Here is a 13,184-nt window from a genome sequence, read left to right on the forward strand (position 1 = left end):
AAGGGACCTGATGATCTCAAACTCGGACTTTCTCTGTACCCAATATATAGCTGTGGATCTCTGCATCTGCTCCCATCAGCTCTCCCAGGGTAGCCTTTCTGATGATGATTGGTCTAGGTACTAATATATGAGTTTAGCAGAGTATCATTAGGGATTAGGGAACATTTTATTGATTTTTTTGTCTATCCGTGGTCTCTGGACTGTGTGATCTCTGGTTCCTGGTTATCCAGATAGTATTGGGCATGGGCATGGTTTTCATAGCGTGAGCCTCAAATTAGACCAGTCATTAATTGCCGATTTCTATTCTGTGCCCCCCATTGTCCCCACGTCTTGGAGGCGAGATAGATTGTAAGTTGAAGGAAGGCTTTGTGGGTTTGTGGAAGGCTGGGTTGGTGTCCCAGTCCTACCACTAGGAGTTTCCTGGTTACAGAGGATGGCTGGTTCAGGGTTTGTATCCTTCCTGCCTATGCATTCTCACAGGGGCCATCCTAGTGGAATCCTGAGAATTTCTTTCTTTTAAAACTTTTTATTGATTCTTTGTGAATTTTACACTAGGAACCCCAATCCCACTCACTTTCCCATATAATGAGAATTTTGGTTTCTTTGAAAAAACAAAAAATATTATGGGAATATGTTTTCATTTGAATCCCAGTTGTGAGCCATGAGGCTCCTTCAGATGGTCTATTGCAGCTGACTACGATTTGCCTCATGTTCTAGTAGAAGTATGATTTTGCCAGCTGCAGATAGTTTCTGTGAGACTGTGGTGCTTGGAATTCTGGAGACCTTTCAGAGGATATACAAATGTTAGAGCCCTGAGTCAGTGCTGGATTACTTGTTGGTGCCTTGCTCTTGATCGTTGTTGATTGCTATAGTTGTGCACAAAAAGGCAAGAAGAAATTAGATAACCTGATCATCCAACATACCTCAAGGCTCTTGGTGTTGGTGCCATTAATCAACAGGGTATAGTCTAGTGATATTGTCACCCAATTTTCTCTCCCCTGACTTTATTTGGGGATTTAATTCTCTCTTTTCTCCTCCCCCCCCTCTCTTTTTTTTTTATTAACTTGAGTATTTCTTATATACATTTCAAGTGTTATTCCCTTTCCCGGTTTCCGGGCAAACATCCCCCTCCCACCTCCCCTTCCTTATGGGTGTTCCCCTCCCAACCCTCCCCCCATTGCCGCCCTCCCCCCATAGTCTAGTTCACTGGGGGTTCAGTCTTAGCAGGACCCAGGGCTTCCCCTTCCACTGGTGCTCTTACTAGGATATTCATTGCTACCTATGGGGTCAGAGTCCAGGGTCAGTCCACGTATAGTCTTTAGGTAGTGACTTAGTCCCTGGAAGCTCTGGTTGCTTGACATTGTTGTACTTTTGGGGTCTCGAGCCCCTTCAAGCTCTTCCAGTTCTTTCTCTGATTCCTTCAACGGGGGACCTATTCTCAGTTCAGTGGTTTGCTGCTGGCATTCGCCTCTGTATTTGCTGTATTCTGGCTGTGTCTCTCAGGAGCGATCTACATCCGGCTCCTGTCGGTCTGTACTTCTTTGCTTCATCCATCTTGTCTAATTGGGTGGCTGTATATGTATGGGCCACATGTGGGGCAGGCTCTGAATGGGTGTTCCTTCAGTCTCTGTTTTAATCTTTGCCTCTCCCTTCCCTGCCAAGGGTATTCTTTTTCCTCATTTAAAGAAGGAGTGAAGCATTCACATTTTGATCATCCGTCTTGAGTTTCGTTTGTTCTAGGGATCTAGGGTAATTCAAGCATTTGGGCTAATAGCCACTTATCAATGAGTGCATACCATGTATGTCTTTCTGTGAATGGGTTAGCTCACTCAGGATGATATTTTCCAGTTCCAACCATTTGCCTACGAATTTCATAAACTCGTTGTTTTTGATAGCTGAGTAATATTCCATTGTGTAGATGTACCACATTTTCTGTATCCATTCCTCTGTTGAAGGGCATCTGGGTTCTTTCCAGTTTCTGGCTATTATAAATAAGGCTGAGATGAACATAGTGGAGCACGTGTCTCTTTTGTATGTTGAGGCATCTTTTGGGTATATGCCCAAGAGAGGTATAGCTGGATCCTCAGGCAGCTCAATGTCCAATTTTCTGAGGAACCTCCAGACTGATTTCCAGAATGGTTTTACCAGTCTGCAATCCCACCAACAATGGAGGAGTGTTCCTCTTTCTCCACATCCTCACCAGCATCTGCTGTCACCTGAGTTTTTGATCTTAGCCATTCTCACTGGTGTGAGGTGAAATCTCAGGGTTGTTTTGATTTGCATTTCCCTTATGACTAAAGATGTTGAACATTTCTTTAGGTGTTTCTCAGCCATTCGGCATTCCTCAGCTGTGAATTCTTTGTTTAGCTCTGAACCCCATTTTTAATAGGGTTATTTGTTTCCCTGCGGTCTAACTTCTTGAGTTCTTTGTATATTTTGGATATAAGGCCTCTATCTGTTGTAGGATTGGTAAAGATCTTTTCCCAATCTGTTGGTTGCCATTTTGTCCTAACCACAGTGTCCTTTGCCTTACAGAAGCTTTGCAGTTTTATGAGATCCCATTTGTCGATTCTTGATCTTAGAGCATAAGTCATTGGTGTTTTGTTCAGGAAATTTTTTCCAGTGCCCATGTGTTCCAGATGCTTCCCTAGTTTTTCTTCTATTAGTTTGAGTGTGTCTGGTTTGATGTGGAGGTCCTTGATCCACTTGGACTTAAGCTTTGTACAGGGTGATAAGGATGGATCGATCTGCATTCTTCTACATGTTGCACTCCAGTTGAACAGCACCATTTGCTGAAAATGCTATTTTTTTCCATTGGATGGTTTTGGCACCTTTGTCAAAAATCAAGTGACCATAGGTGTGTGGGTTCATTTCTGGGTCTTCAATTCTATTCCATTGGTCTATCTGTCTGTCTCTGTACCAATACCATGCAGTTTTTATCACTATTGCTCTGTAATACTGCTTGAGTTCAGGGATAGTGATTCCCCCTGAAGTCCTCTTATTGTTGAGGATAGCTTTAGCTATCCTGGGTTTTTTGTTATTCCAGATGAATTTGCAAATTGTTCTGTCTAACTCTTTGAAGAATTGGATTGGTATTTTGATGGGGATTGCATTGAATCTGTAGATTGCTTTTGGTAAAATGGCCATTTTTACTATATTAATCCTGCCAATCCATGAGCATGGGAGATCTTTCCATCTTCTGAGGTCTTCTTCAATTTCTTTCCTCAGTGTCTTGAAGTTCTTATTGTACAGATCTTTTACTTGCTTGGTTAAAGTCACACCGAGGTACTTTATATTATTTGGGTCTATTATGAAGGGTGTCGTTTCCCTAATTTCTTTCTCGGCTTGTTTCTCTTTTGTATAGAGGAAGGCAACTGATTTATTTGAGTTAATTTTATACCCAGCCACTTTGCTGAAGTTGTTTATCAGCTTTAGTAGTTCTCTGGTGGAACTTTTGGGATCACTTAAATATACTATCATGTCATCTGCAAATAGTGATATTTTGACCTCTTCTTTTCCGATCTGTATCCCCTTGATCTCCTTTTGTTGTCTGATTGCTCTGGCTAGAACTTCAAAAACTATATTGAATAAGTAGGGAGAGAGTGGGCAGCCTTGTCTAGTCCCTGATTTTAGTGGGATTGCTTCAAGTTTCTCTCCATTTAGTTTAATGTTAGCAACTGGTTTGCTGTATATGGCTTTTACTATGTTTAGGTATGGGCCTTGAATTCCTATTCTTTCCAGGACTTTTATCATGAAGGGGTGTTGAATTTTGTCAAATGCTTTCTCAGCATCTAATGAAATGATCATGTGGTTCTGTTCTTTCAGTTTGTTTCTATAATGGATCACGTTGATGGTTTTCCGTATATTAAACCATCCCTGCAAGCCTAGGATGAAGCCTACTTGATCATGGTGGATGATTGTTTTGATGTGCTCTTGAATTCGGTTTGCCAGAATTTTATTGAGTATTTTTGCGTCGATATTCATAAGGGAAATTGGTCTGAAGTTCTCTTTCTTTGTTGTGTCTTCGTGTGGTTTAGGTATAAGAGTAATTGTGGCTCCGTAGAAGGAATTCGGTAGTGCTCCATCTGTTTCAATTTTGTGGAATAGTTTGGATAATATTGGTATGAGGTCTTCTATGAAGGTTTGATAGAATTCTGCACTAAACCCGTCTGGACCTGGGCTCTTTTTGTTGGGAAACCTTTAATGACTGCTTCTATTTCCTTAGGAGTTATGGGGTTGTTTAACTGGTTCATCTCTTCCTGATTTAACTTCGATACCTGGTATCTGTCTAGGAAATTGTCCATTTCCTGCAGATTTTCAAGTTTTGTTGAATATAGGTTTTTATAGTAAGATCTGATGATTTTTTGAATTTCCTCTGAATCTGTAGTTATGTCTCCCTTTTCATTTCTGATTTTGTTAATTTGGACGCACTCTCTGTGTCCTCTCGTTAGTCTGGCTAAGGGTTTATCTATCTTGTTGATTTTCTCAAAGAACCAACTTTTGGTTCTGTTGATTCTTTCTATGGTCCTTTTTGTTTCTACTTGGTTGATTTCAGCTCTGAGTTTGATTATTTCCTGCCTTCTACTCCTCCTGGGTGTATTTGCTTCTTTTTGTTCTAGAGCTTTTAGGTGTGCTGTCAAGCTGCTGACATATGCTCTTTCCTGTTTCTCTCTGCAGACACTCAGCGCTATGAGTTTTCCTCTTAGCACAGCTTTCATTGTGTCCCATAAGTTTGGGTATGTTGTATCTTCATTTTCATTAAATTCTAAAAAGTTTTTAATTTCTTTCTTTATTTCTTCCTTGACCAGGTTATCATTGAGTAGAGCATTGTTCAATTTCCACGTATATGTGGGCATTCTTCCCTTATTGTTATTGAAGACCAGTTTTAGGCCGTGGTGGTCCGATAGCACGCATGGGATTATTTCTATCTTTCTGTACCTGTTGAGGCCCGTTTTTTGACCAATTATATGGTCAATTTTGGAGAAAGTACCATGAGGAGCTGAGAAGAAGGTATATCCTTTTGCTTTAGGATAGAATGTTTTATAAATATTTGTTAAGTCCATTTGGCTCATGACTTCTCTTAGTCTGTCGACATCACTGTTTAATTTCTGTTTCCATGATCTGTCCATTGATGAGAGTGGGGTGTTGAAATCTCCCACTATTATTGTGTGAGGTGCAATGTGTGTTTTGAGCTTTAGTAAGGTTTCTTTTATGTATGTAGGTGCCCTTGTATTTGGGGCATAGATATTTAGGATTGAGAGTTCATCTTGGTAGATTTTTCCTTTGATGAATATGAAGTGTCCTTCCTTATCTTTTTTGATGACTTTTAGTTGGAAATTGATTTTATTTGATATTAGAATGGCTACTCCAGCTTGCTTCTTCTGACCATTTGCTTGGAAAGTTGTTTTCCAGCCTTTCACTCTGAGGTAGTGTCTGTCTTTTTCTCTGAGGTTTGTTTCCTGTAGGCAGCAGAATGCAGGGTCCTCATTGCGTATCCAGTTTGTTAATCTATGTCTTTTTATTGGGGAGTTGAGGCCATTGATATTGAGAGATATTAAGGAATAGTGATTATTGCTTCCCGTTATATTCATATTTGGATATGAGGCTATGTTTGTGTGCTTTCATTCTCTTTGTTTTGTTGCCAAGACGATTAGTTTCTTGCTTCTTCTAGGGTATAGCTTGCCTCCTTATGTTGGGCTTTACCATTTATTATCCTTCGTAGTGCTGGATTTGTAGAAAGATATTGTGTAAATTTGGTTTTGTCATGGAATATCTTGGTTTCTCCATCAATGTTAATTGAGAGTTTTGCTGGATACAGTAACCTGGGCTGGCATTTGTGTTCTCTTAGTGTCTGTATGACATCAGTCCAGGATCTTCTGGCCTTCAGAGTTTCTGGCGAGAAGTCTGGTGTGATTCTGATAGGTCTGTCTTTATATGTTACTTGACCTCTTTCCCTTACTGCTTTTAATATTCTTTCTTTATTTTGTGCGTTTGGTGTTTTGACAATTATGTGACGGGAGGTGTTTCTTTTCTGGTCCAATCTATTTGGAGTTCTGTAGGCTTCTTGTATGTCTATGGGTATCTCTTTTTTTAGGTTAGGGAAGTTTTCTTCTATGATTTTGTTGAAGATATTTACTGGTCCTTTGAGCTGGGAGTCTTCACTCTCTTCTATACCTATTATCCTTAGGTTTGATCTTCTCATTGAGTCCTGGATTTCCTGTATGTTTTGGACCAGTAGCTTTTTCTGCTTTACATTATCTTTGACAGTTGAGTCAATGATTTCTATGGAATCTTCTGCTCCTGAGATTCTCTCTTCCATCCCTTGTATTCTGTTGGTGAAGCTTGTATCTACAGCTCCTTGTCTCTTCTTTTGGTTTTCTATATCCAGGGTTGTTTCCATGTGTTCTTTCTTGATTGCTTCTATTTCCATTTTTAATTCCTTCAACTGTTTGATTGTGTTTTCCTGGAATTCTTTCAGGGATTTTTGTGTCTCCTCTCTTCCCCCCTCTCTCTCTTTCCTATCCTTCCTTCTCTCCTACCCAGTGTTAGGAGATTGAAAGGGAGGGAAAAATAGAATCTGGAGTGGAAGTTTCTGTTTTCTTTAAAATCTTAGTTGTGTCATATAATATATTTATGGAAGTTGTTTTGAGAGGTGGCATGTGATGTTTCCCTGAAAACAGACACTTGAGAAGGCATGTGATATTTAGAAAGAATATAAATACGAACTCCACAGGCAGGAGTTGGACACTCTACAATTCTAGGCTGTGCAACACTTCACTGGTCTCTCCTGATCTTCACTTTGTCACTTCATAAAGAACAACATGCCAAAGAACTTTTGGTGGTAATCTGGCTGCTTCTGACAGCTTCTGAGGACTCATGTTGATTCAGTGGAGCCTTAATGTTTTTGATAGACCATAGTGCTGCTGCTGATTTGTTTGATGTTTGCTACTGGACAGGACTGCTAGTATCCTGACAATAAAGAACTGCTACTGATTCATGTTTGTTGTTTGCTATTGGACTGGACTGCTGGTATGCAATGAAAATTGGGATTCCCTCCAAGGAACTTCTTCTAAACAGGTCCACAACCCCTTTTTCCTATTAACTTTCTTTCTCCTCTATCTATGATCAGTGGGAAAAAGGATGGTTGAAGCATTTACAGACTCCAAATAAGGTAGGTTTTGAAAAATCTAAGCCTATAAGAACCCACAAAGTAGTCAGGAGTTTATAGGAGCAATCCTCTCTGCATCTTCCCTACACTGACACTCTGATGTGCCTGACAGTCCTTGCCCACAGCACACTGATGCCCTTTTATGTATGAGGAACACCAATATGGTAGTTCTCATGTCTGACATGGTGCAGCTGCGAATCCATGCAGAACAACTTTCTTGGTAAGGTAGTATTCAATCAGTATGTACTCAAGTTATCACTCTTCTACTATAGACAATAATAACTATGCTTCTCCCCACAAACTTCAATCTAATCTCAAGGTATTTCAATGACTGTGGGCGAAACCTCTCCAAAAGCAGCATTAGAAGAATAAAATGCAAACAGAATAAAATAACTCTGATGGGGATGATCTATGACAGTTGAATCTGCAAACCTAGTGGTGGAAGACTTGCACATGAGAAAGTGTGTCTTCCCATAATACTCTCTGTCATTCTGACAACTTACAGAAGTGCTTGCTATGAGTCCTAAGAGGGTTCCTTTTTCTAACTTTCCTTTTATTTGAAGCAGTTGGTGACATTTCATAGACCTTAGAGAACAGAAGGAAAGAACTTGGAGATTTTTATTTTTTGTCTTTCTCTTGCTCAGCTGTGTGCTGACAACAACGAAGTTTCCCTATGCATGCAATTATCCCTTTATAACAATATTGTTGTTCTCTCTCTCTCTCTCTCTCTCTCTCTCTCTCTGTCTCTCTTTCTCTGTCTCTGTCTCTCTGTCTCTGTCTCTGTCTCTGTCTCTCTCTCTGTGCGTGCAATTTGCTCAACTGTCTTGCTTTATTTTTATTACCCATGCATTTTCTCTGTTCCTAAGACCTGTGGTGTTTGTAAATAGACATGGTCTGTGGTATTCCTCAGTTATTCCAATTCTGACCACCTCTCTTTTCCTTGGATGAAACATACACACATTGCTGATCAGTTTCTTGGGAACCAAGAAACAATGCACCTATTTAGAGGTTTCTGCCCTGGGAAACAAGTTATGCACATCACCTTCTTTAAAGCAATGATAGAAATGAATATGAATGATTTGGAGAAAGTAAGAAAAGTGTCCTCTGTGCTTCAAAATGAAGCTTCTGTCTTATGCCTTCCTAGTCCCTGCCTATTGCATGTTGTGGTAGCAACACAGGGATGTGAACTCAGAGAAACAGTAAGACAGTAACTCTGAACATTCTTGGGATACATCCTTACCTTTCTTCCATTTTTTTTTGTCTAGAGGTAGAGAGCTGACAAGGCAGAAGACCTTGCCACAGATTGATTCTATACTCTGCTCTCTTCATCTAGATTTGGAATTTGCTTTCAGGAGTTGAGACAAAGTTTCTAACCCAGATGAGGTTTATAAAAACATCGAGCATACCATGTGATTTCCAGTATTCATAATGGGACCAAGTCACACACCAGAGACCTTTCCAGATGGTCCCTAAGATGTTTCTTGGCATCTGCCCCATTTCTACTCACAGATTGGCCTCTCCCATCCCATCCACTTAGGTCTACGTATCTCCAGATAATTACTTTTTCTTCCTGTAAGGACTAACTCCCATCATGGATAGTAACAGTGAACAGTGTCATTTTGGTGTGTGTGACTGTATAACTTAAACATAAACATATCATGCCTCACCTATTGGCTTCTTCCATTGCATCCTAACAGGTCCACCTCCCAATAAGTAATTTTTCTCTCCATTATGGACTTGTCTCCATCATAGCAGCTGATAAACACTTCCAGTGAAGCTACTATGTACAAAATTAACTTACGGAAATCAGTAGCTATATCAGGAATTCAACGCCTATACCTAAACATAGTAAAAGCAATATACAACAAACCAGTAGCCAACATTAAACTAAATGGAAAGAAACATGAAACAATCCCACTAAAATCAGAGACTAGACAAGGCTGCCCACTCTCTCCCTATTTATTCAATATAGTACTCAAATCTTAGCCAGAACAATCAGACAACAAAAGGATGGAACAGGTATACAACTTAAAAAGGAAGAAGTCAAAATATCTCTATTAGTAGAGGATATGATAGTATACTTAAGTGACACCAGAAGTTCCACCAGAGAACTACTAAGCCTGATAAACAACTTCAGCAAAGTGGCTGGGTACAAAATCAGTAGCCTTCCTCTACTCAAAGGATAAACAGTCTGAGAAAGAAAGTAGGAAAATGACACCATTCACAATAATCACAAATAACATAAAATATCTTGGTGTGACTCTAACCAAGCAAGTGAAAGATCTGTATGACAAGATCTTCAAGTCTCTGAAGAAAGAAATTGAAGAAGATCTCAGAAGATGGAAAGGCTGCCCATGCTCATGGTTTGGCAGGATTAATATAGTAAAAATGGCCATCTTGACAAAAGTAATCTACAGATTCAATGCAATCTCCATCAAAATTCCAACTCAATTATTCATAGAGATAGTAAGAGCAATTTGCAAATTTATTTGGAATAAAAAAATCCAGGATAGTGAAAACTATTCTCAACAATGAAAGAACTTCTGCGGGAATCATCCCTGACTTCAAGCTGTATTACAGAGCAATAGTGACAAAAACTGTATTGTATTGGTATAGAGACAAGCAGGTAGATCCATGGAATAGAATTGAAGACCCAGGTTGGGGATTTAGTTCAGTGGTAGAATGCTTGCCTAGCAAGTGCAAGGCCCTGGGTTCAGTCCCCAGCTCTGAAAAAAAGAAAAGAAAAAAAAAAGAATTGAAGACCCAGAAATGAACCCACACACCTATGGTCACTTGATCTTTCACAAAGAAGCTAAAACCATCCAGTGTGAAAAAGATAGCATTTTCAACAATGCTTCAACTAAAGGGTAAGCATGCAGAAAAATGCAAATTGTTCCATTCTTATTGCCATATAAAAAGCTTAAGTTTAAGTGGACCAAGGACCTACACATCAAACCAGATACACTCAAACTAACAGAAGAGAAAGTGGGAAAGAGTCTCAATCACATGGGCACTGGAGAAATTATCCTGAACAAAACACCATTGGCTTATGCTGAAAGATCAAGAATTGGCAAATGGGATCTCATAAAACTGCAAAGCTTCTGTAAGGCAAAGGACACTGTCATTAGGACAAAATGGCAACCAACAGATTGGGAAAAGATCATTACCAATACTACATGTGATAAAGGCTAACATCCAAAATATAAAAGAACTCAAAAGTTAGACTCCAGAGAGCCAAATATCCCTATTAAAAATGGGGTACAGAGCTAAACAAAGAATTCTCAACTGAGGAATATCAAATGGCTGAGAAGTACCTAAAGAAATGTTCAACATCCTTAGTCATCAGGAAATGCAAATCAAAACAACCACCTCACACAAGTCAGAATGGCTAAGATCAAAAACTCAGGTGACAACAGATGCTGGCAAAGATGTAGAGAAAGAGGAACACTCCTACATTGATGGTGGGACTGCAAGCTGGCACAACCAATCAGGAAATCAGTTTGGAGGTTCCTCAGTAAATAGGACATAGTACTACCTGAGCACTCTTGGGCATACAGCCTAAAGATGTCCCAACATATAACAAGGACACATGATCCACTATGTTCATAGCAGCCTTATTTATAATAGCCAGAAGCTGGAAATAACCCAGATGCCCTTCAACAGGGGAATGGATATAGAAAATGTGGTAATCTACACAATGGAGTACTACTCAGCTATCACAAACAATGACTTCATAAAATTCATAGGCAAATGGAATGAACTAGAAAATATCATCCTGAAAAACATCACAGAAAAACACATGGTATCCACTCACTGATAAGTGGATATTACTCCAAAAGCTTGAATTACTCAAGATTTAATCCAGAGACCACAGGAAGGTCAAGAAGAAGGATGACCAAAGTGCGGATACTTCAGTCCTTCTTAAAGAGGGAACAAAAACATGCATAGGAGGTGATATGGAGGCAAATTTGGAGCAGAGACTGAAGGAGCAGCCATTCAGAGCCTGCCCCACATGGGTAAACAGTCCATATATATACAGCTACAAAACTAGATTAGATTGATGAAGGTAAAGAGTACATGCTGACAGGAGCCTGATATAGCTGTCTCCTGTGAGGCACAGACAGAGCATGTCAAATACAGTGGTGAATCCTAGCAGCAAACTATTGAACTGAGAATGGGAGCCCAGTTGGAGGAATTAGAGAAAGGATTGAAAGAGCTGAAGGGGCTTACAGCTTACAACTCAATAAGAACAACAATGCCAAACAACCAGAGTTCCCAGGGGCTAAACCACTTCCCAAAGACTGTACATGGACTGACCCATGGCTCCAGCTACATATGTAGCAGAGGATGTCCTTGTTGGGCACCAATCGAAGGAGAAACCCTTGGTCCTGCCAAGGCTGCCCTCCAGTGTAGGGCAATATTTGGGGGCAGGAAGGGTGTGTGGTTCGGGAGTGAAACACCCTTATAGAAGAACCTTATAGAAGAAGGGGAGGGCTATGGGATAGGGGCTTATGTCTGGGAAAACAGGAAAGGGAATAACATTTGAAATATAAATTTAAAAAAGTACAATAAAAAATGAAAGAAAGAAAATGACTTCATGAAATTCTTAGGTAAATGCATGGAACTAGAAAATATCATCCTGAGTTAGGTAACCCAGTTATAAAACAACACACATGGTATGTACTCACTGATAAGTGAATATTAGCCAACAAACTTGGAATACCTATGGTTCAACTCACAGACTATATGAATATCAAGAAGGAAGACTAAAGTGTGGATATTTCAGTCCTTCTTAGAAGGACTCACAGGAAGTAGAAGGTGGGAGGCACTTCGGAGGAAGAAAGGAGGGAAAGGAGAAAAAAAGGGGGGGAGTATCAGGGATGCGAGGAGATGGGATGATACACAGAGGGTTTGGAAACTGAACAAAGGTGTATAGCAATGGGGGATGGGAAAGTGTGGTTAGTCACCAGGAAGTCCCAGACACCCAGAAAGCAAGAGGCTCCCAAAATCCAAAGGGGATAAGATTAGGTGAAATGCCCAACAAGAGGGAGGGAGCACATGTGGAGACCATTTCCAGAGGTTAGGCAAAGTCCCCGGTTGGGGCATGGGGCCACCCACTCATCTCCAAATTTTTAACCTAGAATTGCTCCTATGTATAGGAAATATGGGTAAAAGTGTGGAGCAGAGACTGAAGGAAAGGGCATCCAGAAAAAGACTGCCCCACCTGGGGATCCATCCCATATACAGACACCAAACCCAGACAATATTGTGGATGCCAAGAAGTGCTTGCTGTAGGAGCCTGATATAGCTGTCTCCTGAGAAGCTCTGCCAGAGCATGACAAATACAGATGTGGAAGCTCACAGGCAACCATTGGACTGATCATGGGGACCCCAATGGAAGACCTAGGGAAAGGGCTGAAGGAGCTGAAGGGATTTGCAACCCTATAAGAACAATAACAATATCAACCAATCAGATACCCCAGAGCTCTTAGGATCAAACCACCAACCAAAGAATACACATGGAACGACCCATGACTTCAGCTGCATATGTAGCAGAGGATTGCCTTATCTGGCATCAATGGGAGGAGAGGCCCTTGGTCCTGTGAAGGCTCAATGCCCTAGTATAGGGGATGCCAGAGCGGTGAGGTAGGAGTGGATGTGTGGGTGTGGAAAACCCTTATAGAAGCAGATAGAGAGGGAATGGGATAGCTGGTTTGAGAAAGGGAACCGGAAAAAGGGGATAACATTTGAAATGCAAATAAATAAAATATCTAATTAAAAAGGTGAGGTATATTTCAATTAATTCATGAAAAAATGGCAACACAAGCACACACAGTCATTCTTACTTAACAGATTCTTAGGAGGATTCAAAAGATTCAGTGTAGGCAAGCTTTTAAAAAATAAACTGATGTATTTAGATCATTGAACACAGAGAAGTCACTGACACTGCTCCCTACATAGAGCCTGTATCCATTCAGACTCCTGCTGGATACTGAAAGGTACTCTGCACACTACC

The sequence above is a fragment of the Rattus norvegicus genome, chromosome 1 (assembly GCF_021556685.1).
Source record: "Rattus norvegicus strain SHRSP/BbbUtx chromosome 1, alternate assembly SHRSP_T2T, whole genome shotgun sequence".
Classification (NCBI taxonomy): domain Eukaryota; kingdom Metazoa; phylum Chordata; class Mammalia; order Rodentia; family Muridae; genus Rattus; species Rattus norvegicus.